Here is a 14,174-nt window from a genome sequence, read left to right on the forward strand (position 1 = left end):
GGCATTCTGGCCTTAAACATATAGGCTTCACCTGCTTCTGCCTCCAGGAGCTAAGACAGAGACCTGTGCCACCACACCAGCCTCAGCACACAGCACTCCTTTTTAACCTTCACAACAAAAACAAAAAGAGGAGGAAAATGCACTTGGACTCTCACAGCAAAACCCGGCAAAAAAGAGTTCTTGATGAAGGAATGGTAGTTACCATATAATCTGACTCTCAACTTTCTATTCCCCAATTAATTAGCTTATGTCTCAAAGATCTTACCTCGGAAAAATTAATTACTAATGAAATATTCAAAAGAATAAAATCAGTTCTGCTGGTAAACACTATACATTCCAGGATAGAAATATGCTCATTAATGTTTTTGTATGTATTTATTTTTATATTTGAATTTTAAAATAATAAGATAATGTAAAGTAGAATATTAAAATAATGAGAAGTCATTAATTTCTCACCAAGAATTAATAAACAGATGTTAACATTTGCTAGCTGCATTGCTCCTGAGCCCCAAAGAAAAGAAAAAAGAAAGAAAGATCAAGAAATATCCCTGCCTATTTCTGTTTCCTCCCGACCTCTCTCCTTCCCTCCTGAGTGGAGAACATTTCCTACTTGGTGAATTTCATTCCTAGTCAATGGAATTGCACACACATTGTTGCAGCAAAACCCAGCCTAGGAAACACCATGTTTCAAGATAGCAGGCCATTTGCTTATGAAATGAAATAAAATTTACTAGTTAAATAACGGTAAATCTAGCTGTACTAGTAAATGAAAGCAGAAAAGCAAATTGTGAAACCAAACAAACACTCATATAAATCTTTGAAACATACATTCAAATAAGATGATGGCTACAAGTACCTAAGATATCATGGTGCAGTTGGTAATTCCCTTATCATGTACTGTGATAGGCATGGCAGAAGATCAAATGCATGTGATTTAAGATCCTGCTCTCAAAGATTAATTAGAGAGTGACAAGGAGAGAGATTAGACACTGCCTCCTAGGATGGCAGCTCAGTGGCTTATGCTCCCTCCGCAAGTAGTCAGTACTACCTGTACAAATAATTGCTGCAGACCATTGCCTTGGCAGTTAGGGGATGAGATAGTAGGTTTAAGTGAGTGACAGTGTCTTCCAAGTCAGCAGGAGCCTGGAGGCAGAGCTGGATCAGAACCTGTGCTTGCCTGCTGTATGCGGCCCTCTCCCTCTGACTATGCTAATTGACCTCTGTTCCAGGTCCTGGGAAAGAAGAAAGGCTGTAAAAATAAGTAAACCTAAGAACTCAAGATAACGCTTTGGGGACAGAAAAGAGACGGGTTGGGAGTTGAGGTGAGAGATGGCTGTAAGGGGGAGCAATTGATGTTAGGGATAAGCAAGAGTGTTCTAGATGTTCATCACTGTGGTGCTTGCTTATCGAAGCTCATAGAACTGTGTATTAAAACAAGTGAACTTCATTGCATGGAAGTAAAATCAATTGCAATAAGCCTGATTTTAAAAACAAAGAAAACATGGTTAAAAGCCCTCCCCCCCCCCCAGAACACCTCATTCTCCAGTTCACTGCGGCCTCATGTGTTCCTATTAAAAAGCTAGGAAGGAGAAAGGAGGGCTTGGGGTGCTGGGGCGGCCAGGACTCACAAAGCAAAAGAAAATCGCATATTTCTGCTGCAGTTTCTTTTCTAAATGGAGAAGGCTGGACCTGTGGGCTTCATTCCTATCTTTCTGCTTCAGGAGGAAAGGAGAGGTAACTGACACACCCTGCTGTGTCATCCGGGAAGTCCTTCCTGCTCCTGGCCTGTGGGCCTCAGGTGTCCACTCTGAGTGTGCAGCAGGCGTGGGTCCTCCCTGTCAGCAGCCATCCAGGAGGCACACAAGTTGCGCCAGCCTCCGAGCCTGCCTCTTCCACAGCCCACAGTCTGCACACAGGCAGGCATAAGCCACTCTTGTTTGTTGCCTAAGGATTTCAGCTCACGGCTTGCAAAGCCTGGCAGCTTAGATCCTTTGATTATTCCTGGCACAGAGGCAGGAAGACAACGTGGGGTGCAGTTTATCCAAGGCGGTGGGGCTGTCTACACAGAACCTCGCTATCCGCTATGTAGCAGGGAAGATTTTGTCTTCAGTCCTTGAAAGCTGCATTTCTTTATAACATGGGGCTGAGGATGTGTAGCGATTTCTGAGTCCATCACAGAGCCCGGCAGCACAAGACTTTAACAAGATTAGAAGATGGTTTTACCTGCCTGGCCTTACCAAACGCTTCGCGTAGCTCTTGTACTCCCTCAAGGGAATTAGTTGCAATTGGCAAGCTGGGAAGTATTTGATTTAGACTAATCTCACTTGCCAAGGTGGAGAGCCTCGTCACTCTGACAGGCTGACTTAGCCACACTGCCCTTCTTGCTCCAGGAACGTGGGAGAGGCTTCTGGTTTATAGCTTTTGATGGGTAAGAAAACGGGTCATTATCATTTTTTCATGAGACCCATAAAAGGCATGCAGTAAAGTGGACAGAAGAGCCATGACAGGGTGGTGACCCCGGGAGCTCACTCTCAGCAGGGCCACCCGCAGAAAGTAAATCTTCAAGAGCATGTTGTAGGTGGCATTCATCCTTCCAGGATTCTCTTGAAGTTAGGAAAGTCCAGTGTGTTAGGTCCAGCTGGAAAAACAAATCCATTAGATTTTCAAATGTTTTGTTTGTCACAAAGTGGGAAACAGCAGCAATTGGCACACACACACACACACACACACACACACACACACACACACACACTTAACAACCCAAAACTTCCTTTAATTAATTGCAAATGAGTGAGGTGAGGTTTTATGAGCCATTCCTATATTAAAGTGGTGGGAAATAAACTTCGGTGAGAAATTAAACTATAGATGTAAGACCCAACATAGTGCTCTTCAAATTTGAGGGTGCAACTGTATCCTTTGCAGACTTGTTAGGATGCAGATTCCTATCTAGAAGGGGGAAAGGTACCCCAGCTGGCCTCAGGAAACACTATGAGAAACCAGATCCTGAATAATAGAAAAATGAAAACTCGGTTGGAAACTTAAGGGTCTGAGCCACATAGATCATTAAGCTGACAGATACTCACAGCCAATTCCTATTTATATTTTTGTTACTACCAAGCATCAAATTTCTCTCCCCTTGGCTTGTGTGGTGATGCACAGATAGCTTCCAAGCTGCAAGGCACAGTACCCAACCCAGTCTTGGCTGGTCCTTGACTTTTCATCTTCCCTGAGATGTCTGTTGTACTTCATGGTTATGAGGTTAGTTTGACAATGACATTACCTGTCTAAATGCATGCACAGTTGAATCATCATTTTTCTTTCCAGAAAACCAGCCTGGCCCTTTCCAGGTTTGCACATTTTTGCCTCAACAGAAATCCTCATTTTTTTGTTTGTTTGTTTTTCAAGAAAATGCCATAAAAACAATCCTTTAGAACTCTGACCTGTATATAATTTGAGCGTGTGTTACTCATTTAAAGTCACTGATGTGCTCTATTAAAGAAATCACAATACTAAAGTCACCAATCTGTTGTTTATTTGGTTAAAAAGAGACAGGCTATGAAAACAGATAAGTCTAAAAATTTAAAAAATATTGTATATAATTGTTAATAGGTACTATTTCTAGGCATAATTATATATTTTAAATCTAGAGATGAGGAGGTGTTTCCTGAAATATGGAGCAACAACTGGGCCCTTTTTAGTGGCTTAAACACACATAATTAGCAGTTTAATTTCCTCTGTGGCTAAGTTAGCCGTAAGATTTCATTTAATAATAAGCGCAATTTTATAGCCCCAAGTAAGTGCCTGAGCCAGCTTCAGCTCAGCACTGCCCTCTGCTGGTCCTCAGCTGACTCATGCCACCCTGCTCAGGGCAAAAGCATCTTACTTGCAAATTACAATTGGGCTGCATAAAAATTAATTGCAAGAGAAATGTAGAAATATAATTCACTTAAAACTCTCTAATGAGGCTTTTATTTTTAACTGAACAAAACCAAAAAAGTCGGAAAGTATATTCCTAGTTGCCTTTCCTCCAGTCTCTCATGAAGCCATTATCATATTAGCCTCGAAGCAGGTATCTCCTCACTGCTCAGCACAATATAGATGATACTCAATATTTCCATTCATGGAATGTCCTCCAAATAACTGCTTTTCAAAACAGCAGTTGTTACTCCTTAAGTAACCTAAGCATGGCTTGTCTTACATTTAGCCAGTCCAACTTGGCTTTACTTCTCAGTCTCTTTATTTGATTATTTTTAACACAGTAATGAAATTTCCTCTATGCCCAGACTGCAGTCACTTTTTGTTAGCACCAACGAGGGCTGACTACAGAAATAAAGATGTGTCCTGAAGACTCCTGCTAACAAGCTGACAAACGTCAAAGCTGCTATGTTCTCCCAGCTTTCTCTTTTCATCACAAGGGGGAGGACTGACCATTACTTCAGCCCTTCCATTCCACATTCCAAAAGAGAAATATGCTGTCATCATATTGTAGCAAATAACTGTCTGCAATGGGAGTCAGAAGAATTCACTAGGGCTTAAATATAGCAAACGCTCCCATTGGAAATGCAAGCAGGCTGAAAATCCAAGTGGCTGTGCTGTTTGGTGCACTGAGCTCTGTTGGCAGTGTCCTCTCTGTGGCCTGCCAGTTACCTCAGACAAGACTGGCAGGCTCAAAGGCCATGGATAAGGAATTATTGCCATCAAAGCTTTTTAAACCATAATGTATCAAGTTTTGACTTGGGTTAAAACTAGGGTTCAAATGTCAGCTCTGTGTAGCTGAAGATCAAATACATCTCTTCTACTTCCTAATTCTTGTCTACTTAAGGTGATAATATGACTCATGTAGCATTGCATGAGGTTTAAACTGGATACCTTGTGAAAACACTTGGAGTCAGGCATCTTAGATAGTGTGGCTCCTGAACTGGATACACAACCAGATTCAAGGTTCACGTGATACAACAGGAGAAAGAGGAAAGGGATTGTTGCTAGGAGCCTGGTTCCTTAGTTGCATCATTATCAAGGGGCCTGGAAAAGACACTTTAATTTCGTTAAACCTCAGTTCTTTCACCTACAAAAGAATATTGGCAATTCCTGCTCACAGCACTATGGGAACTATAGGGGAAAGGGTATCAACATAGAGCTTTGTATAGCAAATGTGCCTAAACAGTTCATGCTAATAGGGGAAGAGAGCTGATATGGCGATGACCCATTTGAAGTGTTGAATTCATCATTTTGGCTGCCCTATGTCCTTGCACACTACATAGCTAATCATGATTGCTCTTTTTTAGTTCACCATAAATTTAAGGTTGATAGTGGTACTACTATGGGAAAAATAGTTGATCTGAAGTTCTAGAAAATATCTAGCATCTTGTCTGTGGAGCTTCCATAGGCTTTGTGCCCACTAGTTAAGAAAGAACTTTGACAGCAGGCTTATGGAATTCATGGGCTACACAAAGATGACCTTGACTAGTATCCCTTCATAGAGGGCACAATGCCACTAAACTAAAGCCATATTCTAAGTGCATCATTTCTGACTTTTTTTTGGCATCTAGTACCAGTACTATTTGAGGAACAATTAAGAAACCTCCCGGATGGAAATATATTGCTTTGCCTGGCTCTAACCTACCCAGAAGAAAAACAAGATGTAAAGACAGGTTTCAGAAAAGCTTCAAAAAAGCCCAAGCAGGGTGCTGATCTGTGCTGCCTGGGTTTGAAACAATTAAGAAACAGATATGAGCCAGATGTGATGGGACATGCCTGTAGCTAGAGTTTTCCTGCCTTGCCCACAGTCAGGACAAATCTCTGTCACCCGCCAGTCCCACAGCCGCTCAGACCCAACCAAGTAAACACAGAGACTTATATTGTTTACAAACTGTATGGCCATGGCAGGCTTCTTGCTAACTGTTCTTATAGCTTAAATTAATCCATTACCATAAGTCTATACCTTGCCACGTGGCTCTTGGCTTACAGGCATCTTCACATGCTGCTTGTCATGGCGGCGGCTGGCAGTGTCTCCCTCCACCTTCCTGTTCTTTCTTTTCTCCTCTCTTTTAGTCCCGCCTATACTTCCTGCCTAGCCACTGGCCAATCAGTGTTTTATTTATTGACCAATCAGAGTAATTTGACATACAGACCATCCCACAGCACTTGCCTATATTCTCAGCTGTACTCAAGGCTGAGGAGAACTAAGTCCATAAGTTCAAGGCCAGCTTGGATAACATAGTAAGATCATCGTGCCTTAAAGAAAAGCCAAGAGAAAAACCACACAGAGCATAAAGGGAGGTCAAGGGTCAAATAGCTTTGTGATTGTCAAGATGAATTGAATAAGGTATGATTCCAGAGCATTTTCTGGTCCTCTGGTTCAGAAACAGTCAGATACTCACAGGACAGAGCTGGACCATCCTGGAGCCTACTATACCAGGAATGCTTGCTTCAAAAAAGAGAAGGATGCTTGCTCTGCTTCTAGGAAGATGCAGGGGGAGAGTTGCTGACTTAAGACTTTGTTGGCAGCTTCTAGAACTCTTTCTTTTCAGATAATTTCTCTTCCTTCTGATTGGAACAATGAAGTAAGAGACAGAGTTGTAGACAGTACTACTCCCAAGGCAGAGCCTTGGATGAGCCAAGACTTTCTCCAGAGGCCCGGTGGAGTCTGGGGCCTTCATCCTGGGATTAGTAATTCAACACATAAAACAAAATATGTAGATTTGCAAAGGAAATACTTCATATTTAAATATAGGTATCAACATAATTAAAGATTTTAAATATAGCAATACACGTTTCTTTCGACTTTTTAATATTAGCTTCTGGTTAACATGCAAAGAAATGGGCTTCACTGTGACATTTTCATACAAAGGTATTATTCTGCTTTCTTCCTGTTTGCTCTTCCCCTTCAATTGCCTCCTTTGTCACCAAGAATGAGACAAGGGTGCCCACTTTCTTTATTCTCACTCAACATAGTACTTCAAATCTTAACTAGAGCAGTAAGACATTAGAAAAAATAAAAAGGATAAAAATAGCAAAGGAGAGTCAAATTATCCCTACTTACAGAAGACATGATTTTATACTTGAAAGACCTTAATAACTTCACCAGAAAATTCTTAGATCTGATGAACATTTTCAGCAAAGTAGAAGAACACAAAATCAACATGCAAAAAATCAGTAGCTCTTCTATATTCTAATCACAAACTTACCAAGAAAGAAGTCAAGAAAAAAATCACATTTACAATAGCTTTGAAAAATAAAATACCTAGAAATAAATCTAACCAAAGAATGAAATACCTGTTCAATGAAAACTTTTAAACCTAAAGAAATAAATTGAAAAACACACTAGAAGTGTTCATTAATTCGTATCTGGCCCTGAACAAAAAAGAAATTCAAAATGGGTCAAAGACTTTAAAGTAATATCCCCAAATGCCAGAAGAAAATAAATGCGATGTGTAAAAGTAATAATTAATGAAGAGTCATGAACTTGAAAGGGAATGTGGAAGACACAAGAGGAATTGAAGAGGGCAGAGGGAAGGGTGGAGATAATGCAAATACAGTATTAATATATGAAATTCTCAAACATAGAAAATTTAAATTAACAATAAATTGATAGTTTCAGGAAAATGGATGAAACTAAAGATCATTACATTGAGTGAGATAAGATAGACTTAACAAATATTACACACCCTGATGTCAACATATGCAGCAGAATCTAGATTTAAATGGTGTGTGTGTGTGTGTGTGTGTGTGTGTGTGTGTGTGTGTGTGTGTGTATGAAGAAAGCAGAAAGAGAATTACGAGAGCTGGAGAGATAGCTCAGAGTTTAAGAGCATTAATTGTTCTTCCAGAGGTCCTGAGTTTTATTCCCGGCAACCACATGGTGGCTCACAACCACCGGTAATGAGACCCTGTGCCCCCTTCTGGTGTGCAGGCAAACATGCAGACAGAATACTACATACATAATAAATAAATAAATCTTTTAAAAAAAAGAAAGAGAATTATGAAAGATGAGGAAGGGGACCATCAAGAGAAGAATATGATCATATGATTTCTGTTCATCTGTTTATCTGCAGTATTTCAATTTATTGATTTGCATATATTAAACCATCTTTGCATCTCTGTGATGAAACTAACATGATGATAATGTATGAACTTAATCTACTATTAAATTCAATTTTAAATATTTTATTGAGACCTTTTGTATCTATGTTGATTATGGAAATTCACTTATCATTTTTTTCTGTTGTTGTGTTGTATCATTATCCTGTATTATATACACAAATATATCCAATATTTGTGTAGTTTCTGTTGCTATGATTTAGCATTTGTTTTATAGGGTGGAGAAATCTAAATGTTCAATACATATGTATTTACAACTATATCTTCTTGATGAGTTGTTCCCTTTACTAGTGTTTAGAGACCTTCTTTATCTATAACTAATTTTGGCTGAAGTCTGTTTTATCAGATATCAAAATATTCACGTTAACTTGCTTTGGTTTTCATTTACTTGATAAAATGACTTGTATCCTTTGACTCCAGCAGTGGTGTCTTTGCCAGTGTGGTATGTTTCTCAGAAGTAACAGATTATTGGATATAGTTTCTCTTATTTATTTATTTATTTATTTATTTATTTATTTATTTATTTATTTATTTATTTATTTATTTATCTTCTCATACAACACATCCTGACTGCAGCTTTCGCTCCCTCTACTCCTCCCAGTGTCCCCCACTTTTCTACTCCCCCAGATCCACTGACCCTCCATTTTCCTTCAGAAAAGAGCAGGTCTCCCAGGGATACCAACCAAACATGACATAACAAGATGCAACAAGACTAGACACAAACCCTCATATCAAGATTCGAAAAGTCAACCCAGTAGGAGGAGGGAAAGGATCCCAAGAGCAGGCAAAAGAGTCAGAGACACCCCTGCTCCCACTGCTAGGAGTCCCACAAAAACCCATGCTAAACAAACACAAAGTATATGCAGAAGACCTAGTACAGACTCATGCAGGTTCTGTGATTGCCACTTTAGTTTCTCCGAGCCCTTCTGAACTCTGTTTAATTGGTTCCATGGGCATGTGCTCCTGATGTCCTGAACCCCTCTGGCTCCCCCTCTTAATTCAGTCAACTGGTCTGTGTCTTTTTATGGTGTGCTGAGCTTATATTTAGGTTATTATTGAAAGAAGTTTGCTGATCCCTGTAATTTTACTGATTGACTTTCTGGTTAGTTATACTGTGGTATGTTCTCTATCCCCAACATAATATTTTTATTGATTATTTGGGAATTTCATACAATGAACCCTGGTCACACTCACTTTCCATTCTTCCCAGGTTCACCCTCCCATCCTTGCTCCCTCTCCCTGCAAAAACCAAAAAAACAAAAACAAAAACAAAACAAAAAAAAACAAAAAAACCCACACCAAGTCCAATTCATGTTGCCTGTATACTCATGTTGCCTGTATACTCACTGAAGCATGCTCAAACTTCCAATGGCCAGACACTTAAAGATAATTGACTCCCCCTCCACAAACCATCAATGGTGAAGAGCTCCACTTCAGCATCATTAACACAATTTTTAAGGACTCTCTTCAGTAGCTTTCTGTCTGAACTGTTTCTGTTTTGGGGAGGGTAGTCACAGAAGTCTTCTATGTCTCTCATTTTCAGTTATGAGTCTGCAGTCATTGACACCCCTGCCAAAGAAGCTTCCTTGCTCATAGCAGTCAGCCACAGCACAGATCATGGGCTTCCACATGGTTTCTAGAGGCAGCACACACCTTTCTCCTTATTGCTATCAGAGGTTTGATAGTTCGCTGTGCTGGACATGATGGAGTCACTCTTAACTTTCTTTTGTTCATCTATCTGTTCCTCTCAGGAAATTCATTCTTTCCTGTGTTCTTGCAATTGAGACTGACTTTCTTCCTCCTCTCTGTGTTGTATTCCTTTAAGAAATTTCTGTAGTGTTTGCTAGGTGGCCATTAATTACCTCATTTTGTTCATATCTTGAAATGTCACATTTCTCTATCAATTTTAAATGCAAGTTTTGTTGGGTATAACTACCACTGTTGGTAGTTATTTACTTCCATGGCTTGAAATATATCATTCCATGCTTTCCTGGCTTGCTAATCAATGATCTGATGTTTGTTCAATGATCTTGCCTTTGTAAGTGAGTTTGTAGTTTTTTTTTTTATTTCAGCTTTTAATATTGTGTAATCACTTTGTATTTTTAACAAATTGCTTTCAATAAGTCAGAGGGAGGTTCATTTCTGGACATGTCTATTGGAGATTTTTAATGCCCCTTTATTTGATTTCCAGTTCTTTCTCTGTATTTTGAAGTTTTTCTGCTGTTATTTTATTGAACAGATTCTCTATGCCTTTAGTTTTTATCTTAGCTCCTTATCTTACTTTGTGGATTCTTGGATTTGGTGCCATGACCTTACCCCAGAGTTTTGGATGTTTTTGTTATGCTCAATTAGGTTTCTCTGGTACTGATGCTTGGCTGTAGTATTGCTTCAGCTTAGCCCTTCACACCTGATGTTCTTTCTCATGTTTGAATCTGTTGGCAATACTCTCTGCTAGGCTTTTTATTCAAGTTACTGAGTTTTCATTTATGACAACTCTGCATTTTTTTCATTTGTATCATGTTTATTTATTCATTGCCTCTGTCTATATGTGACCCTTTCTTTTACTGTTTGGATTCCTCCCTATGCCCTAAGTTGATTTCTTTATGCAATTCACTTATTTGTTAGTATTTTCTTTGAGATGGTTGATGGTTTCTTGCTAGCAAATCTTTGAAATCTTGTCTGGCCTTACCCATTTCCGTATCTTTGTCTTCAGAAGCTGGAAGTTGTGATCTTTGTAAGGGTCACAACACCTTGCTTTTCCATGATTTTTATGTTTCTCTGTTGTGGTTTGTGCATCTGTTCATTTGGCCATTTCTTCCAGTTTTATTTGTGAATCTCTTTGTTGTGAATAATCTACTCTAGAAGGTTCAATAATTAGTACCTCTTGGGAAGGAGAAAATAAACTAATTATAACAGCCATAGTACCAAATCAAGCAAGGTATGGAAATACAATTACAATAAGTTAAAGCCTGTGATACATCACTAATTACCATAAAACAGAACATGGAAAATTTAATATATCGTGTGAAAAATTCTTCAATATACTGAGGGAATAGAAACAAATGAAGGGAGAGAGGGAGAGGAAAAATAGAAGAGAAGCAAGGTTAAAATAGCAAAAAGGGGGAAAGTGGAGAAAAATATGACCGAGGTGAGAAAAAGGGGGATTAGAAAAATTAAAGACAAAATTTTAAAAGAATAAACAACAACAAGAAAGATGTCCTAATCATGAGAAAATTCATAACCAAAAGTAGATTGGGAGACTTTTAAAAATTACAACATGAAAAATTTAAAAGCCACTGAGTCACTGTTACTGCTCAGATTCTCCATCAAGTCACTGGGCCATCCGTAAACGCTTTGGCTGCCTGGTGCCTTCAGGTAAACACTTTGGCCCTTCTGTAGCTTGCAGATGAGGAATCAGCAAGGACTGTAGAATAGCTTGTTCTGGCCTCTTCAGACATCAGGCACATCTGTGTTGCATAGACATACATGCAGGCAAAACACCCATTCATATTAAAATAAAAATAAGAAAGAAGTAAAATAAAAAAAAAATTATAAACTAAAAATAAATGCTAAAGGTATAGTAAGAGGAGAAAAAGGGAGCACAAGGATCAAAAAGCATAAGGGCAGGAGCAAAGATAAGGAAAGAGAGGGACAAGGAAAGAGAAGACAAAGGAAGAAAAGGCACAGGAAGAAGACAGAGACAAAGCACTAGACCTCTTTTTGAGGTGCTACTCTTGTTACTTGCAGCCTCTGACACACAGACTGGGGGAGGGGTTGGCAGTCAAGCTAGTGGACTCCTGACTTTGCTGTGACTCGTGCTAGCAGTGACGTGCACTAGACCAGTGCCTTGTGTCTACCAGAGCCATCCTCATTTCAGTAGCTTCTCTTCTTGGCTCCCAAATGCTTGTGCTGGCCACAGTTGGCTTTGTCCTGCGTAGTCTGGCAGGTCCCCTCCCCTCCCCCGAGACTCCTTACATCATATTCCCTGGAGTGGCTGGGTGCTGTCTCCCAGCACTGAGGGCTGTGAAGGCAGAGAACTGCCTTTCTCCTTTGACAGCTCACTAAGCATTGGTCACCCCGCTGGACGGATCCATCTCTGAATACTTCTCTACCCGATAGCAGTGAATCGTAGCTGGCTCCAGACACTGGTCTACCTGCTGACCTCCAGCTCAGGGTTATCAAACTCCAGAATTACCTCAGATGACATGGCCCGATATCAGGTTCCCTTTACTATACACTCTACTGTCCCAGCTGAGCCTTCTGCCTTCAGCTCTTTGAGACTTGTTTATGTGGCCCTTCCCCTGTCTACAGCTGTCTCTTACTTCATTCTTTGGACTGAAGAAGGTTGAATTCAGGCTTGGACCTACTCCCTGTTCTCAGGCCCTGTAGGGTAGCTCAGTTTTAAACAATGAGCTCTTCTTTAGATGGCACTTGGCCACAGCCCTGTGAGCTGGGAGAACTCTTCCACTTGCTGACCCAGATGACCCGCTGTCTCCCCAATGGATTTGAGGCATGTGGGACCTGTGGGCTTGTTCTGAGGGAAAGACTGCCACTTTCTTTTCACTAGGGCAGCCTGGCTTCCTTTTGATGAGGTTTCTGTTTACTGTCTGCCCCCAGGGAGCTACCTTTAATCTTGTCCCTGCTCTGCCTGGTGTTTCTCTTCACTTGTCAACTGCCCAAACCCTTCTTTTGTGGATCCTGAAAGTAAGCACTTCCTCCCTTTACAACAGAATATTTTCTCTTATCCAGACACTGCACCGTCTTCTCTAAAAGTGCTTCAAACAAACAAACAGAAAACAAACAAACAAATGCAGTAACAACCACAACTAGCAACCCGCCACGTATTTACCATAATTTCAAGACAGCAATGATGTTTTACCATAACTGCAAACCCTTAAATGTGATCCGAGAATACCTCTCTGTTCAATTGGAGAACAGGCGAGTTCTGGGTCCCTGTCCATGCTCAAAACACAAATACTAAACTTTGACTAGAGGTTAGTGAAAATAAACATGTAACTTGTTCCCAATTCAAACTTGTGAATATCTAATATGTTAGTCTATTCAGTCTGCCACAAGAAAATACCAAAGATTAGATGGTTTATAAACAGCAGGAATTACCTCCTCACACTCAGAGACTAACTAGAACAGGACAGTGATGAGTGAACTGTGGAGTGGGGACCACTTCCTGGTGGCTCACAGGTAGCAGTGACCTTCGGTTTTCACCTGGCGAAATCGGTGAGTGATCTCTCTGAAGTCTCTAAGGACTCCACGCTCATGATTTGGTACCACCCAGAGGCCCCAGCTACTAATACTATCAAACTAGGGGTTAAGGTTTCAGCATACATATTTGTTGAACATCTAGGTTTAAGAACATCTAAGAAACCCTTAAGACCAGGAATCTTCACATTAGAATATGAAAGAGAATTACCCACATATCTTGTTAAAACACAGACTTCTGGGACTCATCTCCAGTGTCTGAATTAGGAGGTCTAAGTGGGGCCAGAAAAAAAAAAAGTACATTTTGTACAAGTTATCAGTGCTGATGCTGCTGTTAGGTCAACTTTGAGCAAATTATTCTGGAAGAAAGTTTTTCCCTAAAACTAGGGAATGCTGGCATCTCAGAGACTTTGTACACAGTTTCTAAATAAATATGGCAGACAGTACTAATGCTGTCGCTGCTCAAATCTCACTCCATACCAAAGGGTTGTTTCTCATCAGTTAATGTCTCTAAGACGCTTGTGTCAAGCTCTTTTGAATGTGTGGAACTGCCTTGCTCACCTTCCTTTCCCGTTGCTCCCACCCCTGACCATAGCAGAACACGTGCTCTGAATGAGACTTCCATGTAGCACCACCGCCCCTTCCTTCTGCATGGAAGGCTTTGGGACTCACTTGCTGATCATACCATCTGTGGTCGCTTATTTAAGTTCAACCAGTCAGCCGTACAGTGCATCAGTTTTTATTCAATCCAAGGACAGATGGCTCTTGTTGAGATGTTTATATTATGAGAGACAGAAAAGCGAGCTTGCTGTATTTGTAACTTGGGGTATAATGACTCAAATTTATGTGTGTCTTCC

General features: G+C 40.3%; 1 pseudogene; it reads right to left on the reverse strand.

Annotated features, from left to right (window-relative positions):
* Positions 1–1,756: 1,756 nt before the first annotated feature.
* The window catches only part of LOC102906553 (amyloid beta precursor like protein 2 pseudogene), a 63,050-nt pseudogene continuing 50,632 nt past the window's right edge, over positions 1,757–14,174 (reverse strand).

The sequence above is a fragment of the Peromyscus maniculatus genome, chromosome 1 (genome assembly GCF_049852395.1).
Source record: "Peromyscus maniculatus bairdii isolate BWxNUB_F1_BW_parent chromosome 1, HU_Pman_BW_mat_3.1, whole genome shotgun sequence".
NCBI lineage: Eukaryota > Metazoa > Chordata > Mammalia > Rodentia > Cricetidae > Peromyscus > Peromyscus maniculatus.